We start from the raw sequence: 4,552 nt of genomic DNA, 5'->3' as shown, positions 1-4,552 counted from the left end.
CACACACACACACACACACACACACACACACACACACACACACCCTTATTTCTAATGATCCCTGTGGGGTAGAAATCACCCTGAGAAAAGATTGTGAATGCATAGCCCATAACTGGGACACATGCCTTATACACCATCTTAATACAAAGCACATTTTGGTGCTAAAGAGATGTTAGTAAAAAGGACTGTCTGTCAGTGACCATTAAAGCACCACACAGCCACAACAGGCTTGTAAATCTGACTGACAGCATTTCAAGATGGAGGGAGCTCGTCTCTTCAACCCACACTCTACAGCTTTTCCTTTTCCAGGCAACAGGGAGGCTATATTCACTTTCTTATTTAGTTCTTTGAGAATTTCAGACAATGAGTTTTGACCATATTCACCCCTCCCCCAACTCTTCCCAGATCCACTCTCCCTTTGTTTTTGTTTTTGTTTCGTTTTGTTTTTACCCATCAAGTCCAGGATGTGACCATATCATCTTGGATGTGTGAATTTTCCTCTAGAGTGTGACTGACTTACCATGGAGCAAAGAAAACTGGTTCCCTCTCCCAGAAGCTATCAACTGCAAATGACTCATCAGCTGGGGGTGAGACTTCCCGTTCACCTCCATTCTCTGTGCTGGAATTTGCCCTGGCTTGAGGTTGTGCATGCTGTCACAATTGCTGAGTTCATGTACGCCTGTTGTGTCTGAAGTATTGAGGACATGGCTTCATTGCAGTCACCCATTACTTCTGGCTCTTATATATTCCTCCGCCCCTCCCAAATGGACCTCTGAGCACAAAGGTATGGGATATGATAAAAATGTCTCATTTAGAGCTAAGAATTCTTCAGTTTCTTATCCTCTGTGCATTGGTCGGTCAGCTGTGGTCTCTATTAATCACAATCTGCTACAAAAAGAAGCTTGTATGATGAAGCATTCATTGCTCTATGGGTATGATAATAAGTCTTAGGAGTTAGCTTAATACTATGTTCATTTTATTTTTTTCCTTCATTCATTTTGCTGCACATTAATTAGTGCCTAATTTGTGTCAAACAATAAAAAGACCCAATCACTGTTTGAGATGTTTCCAGTCTGGGTAAGAGAGACAAGACAAATTCCATGGAATTACAGAAAGTGAGGGAACAAGCTGCAAGTCAAAACAAACAAACATAAGCACGGGGGAGTGGGAACTATTGCTTTCTTGGCTCAGTACACAGACCCCTGATATGAGATCGCAAGCGTCAAGTCATACACAGAAGCAACATTCCCCAGCATCTCTCTGACACAGGACAAACTAGCCCTACTCAGGGCAATGATTAAGTGTTCCACGGTCCCAGTGTACAATGTCAGAGCAGAGATCCGGATCAAGCTAAACTTGCCATCCTATAAAGATGCAGTGATGAATAAAAGTGAGGGGGGAGAATAAGGACAGAAATTGTCGGAGTGGATCTTTGACACTTTTTGGTGAGTTAAGAAGTACCACAGCCCTGCATGGTGCAGCAAAGGAGCAGTCTTCGTCACGCCATCCCAGGAGCCAGAAGGTTTACAGGAGCAAATGCTGCAGCTGGAAGAGAAGGAGCACGTACTCGCTTGAAAGGGAATTTGGAGTTCAATTCCTCGCTGTATCACTTTCCATGCTTCTCTGAATTACTTTGTCTTAGATCTTGATAGATAATAGTACGTTTCTAATTTTGCACAATACATACAGTGAGAAGTTGATTCTAAAGACCTTATGGGGAACAATGGCATTGTATATTGGACAAGTGTTTGTAAAATGACTACATTATTCCATACAAACACCAACTTCTCTGAATTAAAGGTCATCTGGACAAAGATCCCTGCAAGATGATCAGTTTTCAAGAATCACATTAAAAGCAGTGGGATGAAACTCAACCTCTGTGCAAAGGCCATTGGTGCTTTGAATCTCATGCAAATCAATGAGACAGTACAGCTCCTGTCTACTGTGATTTGTGGAAGGGATTCTGGGAAAGCCACCTCCTTCAACATGCCTAATACCATTTTGAATACATTTTTGTAATTACACTAATTCTTTTTTCTTATTTCATTCTTTATTTGTAAGTATGTATGTTTTCTGGGTGTGTGCAGTGACCACCGAGGCCAGAAGGGGGCATGAGATATCCCGGGGATGAAGTTGAAGGAGGTTGTGTGTGTCTAGATGTAGCTGTTCAGAGCTCAACACAGGTCCTCCTGCAAGAACAATGAGCACTCTTGACTGCGGAGCTCTCTCTCCAGTCCCATAAGACATGTTTATGAAAGCTTTATGATATCGGAAACCTCAGTGAATATGTAGAAATGGAGGACCAGTGGAACTGTAGGAGTTTGAGGTACTCACCAGGGTGGTCTGTCCAGCTCTTGGCCCCCGCATTGAGGAGGTGCAATTCACTGGGATGTCATTGTGAAACAGTCTTCAGGGATGCCAGCTGGGACGTTCTCGCTAGAGAAAACACCCTGCTAACATCAACAAAGATACAGGAAAATTGAGGCTGTAGATTCATTCTGCCACAGGCTGTACCTAAGAAACTGCATTTTGTTGTCTTTTGAAAAGCCGACTTGGAGCAGTGTCTGCGGTAGGTTATAATGCCCCTTTAGCCCCTCCCTTCCCCGTTCAGGCGCCCATCTCAAAAAATAAATTGCTGGAGAAAAGACCCAGAGAAGTGGAGAAAGCGTATTCAAGATCTTCATGGTTTACTCTTCCTGCTCTGGAGACAAAATCCCTGACAGAAACAACCTTAAAATAGGGATATTTACTATGGTTCATAGTTTAGAGGGTCTGGTTCTTCCGAGTGGGAAAGGCATCGGAACTGGAGTGGCCATGGCAGTGAGTGACTGGGTGTGGATTGTCAACATCTTATTAGCTCATGTAGTAAAGGGAACTCAGGCTGGCAGTGGGACTAGGCCATACCCCTCTAATATCCACTTTGGGGACCTATGTCCCAAAACTCCCCCAAATTTCCACAGCAAAGTTACCTGCTTGATCCATACACACACGAACCTGTAAAGGGCACTTCACATTCAAACCAGAGTTAAATGGATTATACTTGTGATAATTCCCCATACCCAGAAATAGGAAGACTGACCCAGTTTGGGTTGACTCCTCAAGACTTATAGATGGATTCCAGTTCAAGAAACGCGTTGCTGCGCTGCGTTCTCTGTATGTTTACCTCATTTAAGAGCTTAAAGATACTTTTCAAAATTAATTACTTAAGTGTTTAGATCAGTGCTTCTCAACCTGTGGATCGCAACCCCTTTGGGGCAAAATGACCTTTTCACAGGGGTTACATGTTAGATATCCTACACATCACATGTTAACATCACAATTCATAACAACACTAGTAAAATTACAGTTATGAAGTAGCAACGAAGATAATTTTATGGTTGGGGGGCCATCACCATAACATGAGGAACTGTATTAAAGGGTCTCGGCATTAGGAAGATGGAGAAACACTGGTTTAGACAAATGATCTCTGAGCAAATGCTTCATGTCCTGAACCAGGGGAGCTGAACCCCTTCTTCTCCCTAAGTCAGATGACAAGCAAAGGATGGCACAGAACAGGATAACATTTTACCATCTTCTGTGTCCCAGGAGTCCTGTTGGTGAGGATGAGACAATTGAACACATGACATTCTACAGACTGGCAGATGAGATTGACACAGTCTCCCCTTCTATGGAGAAGGACACCATATGACACGTGGGACCACCCAGCCTACTTGGAAATGCTGAACAATCAGAGCTGTGGGAAGAAGACTTTGGTCATCGGAAAAAGAGGTGAAGCCCTGTTCCTGTGACTGACTTACCTGAGTGGTTCTGTAGCTGGCACGGAACTAGATCCCAGCATCCATGAATGAGCAGGAACTGAGAAGGAGAGCTCTTTGACCAGAGAGCCACATGTGTGGGAACAGAGTGGAGAGGGAGCACAGCTTGTGGCTAGGCCATCTTGGTCCCTTCCGGATTCAAAAGCACCAGCATACTCATAACATTGAGCTTAATTGTGTCTTTCTACCATGTAAGAATGGAGGAGTGGGCATAAAAGTATCACAACTCTGTGGATGAGCAACATCTGTCCTCACTCTAGGTAACAGCGTTCTTCCAAGATGTAAGTAATGTTTCAACTTGATCATGCTCAGAGCATGATCTCTGCTTATCAGCTATCGAGATTTAACCAATGTGGTATACTGATGGAAGCCATGTCTTACTCCAGGGGACCCAATGGAACGTGGTATAGTTGAACACTTGCCTTTGTAATTGGGTACTTGAGGGCTTGTTGACCTATCACAGAATTAGAGCCTAAGCAAGAAAGTATCAGCTTGTGCAAACACAGGTACCTGAAGGCCGATAACAGTCTCATGGCTTTCTTTTGCAAAAATGTATTTACTAAGCTGGGAATCAAATAGTTTCAGCTTACCACAGGCGGAACCTATATTTGAACAAGGAGCAGAAAGGCTCTAAGTTGTTTTTGCTAATAAAAGACTCACAGCCTCTTCCTGGCATTTCTTCTGAGACCCAACAGCTCTTGACTTGTGGCCTTCTGGTTTACTTCTTTTTTCTCTTC

The sequence above is a fragment of the Microtus ochrogaster genome, chromosome 17 (genome assembly GCF_000317375.1).
Source record: "Microtus ochrogaster isolate Prairie Vole_2 chromosome 17, MicOch1.0, whole genome shotgun sequence".
Taxonomy (NCBI): domain Eukaryota; kingdom Metazoa; phylum Chordata; class Mammalia; order Rodentia; family Cricetidae; genus Microtus; species Microtus ochrogaster.
Note: the sequence above shows the minus strand (reverse complement) of the source record.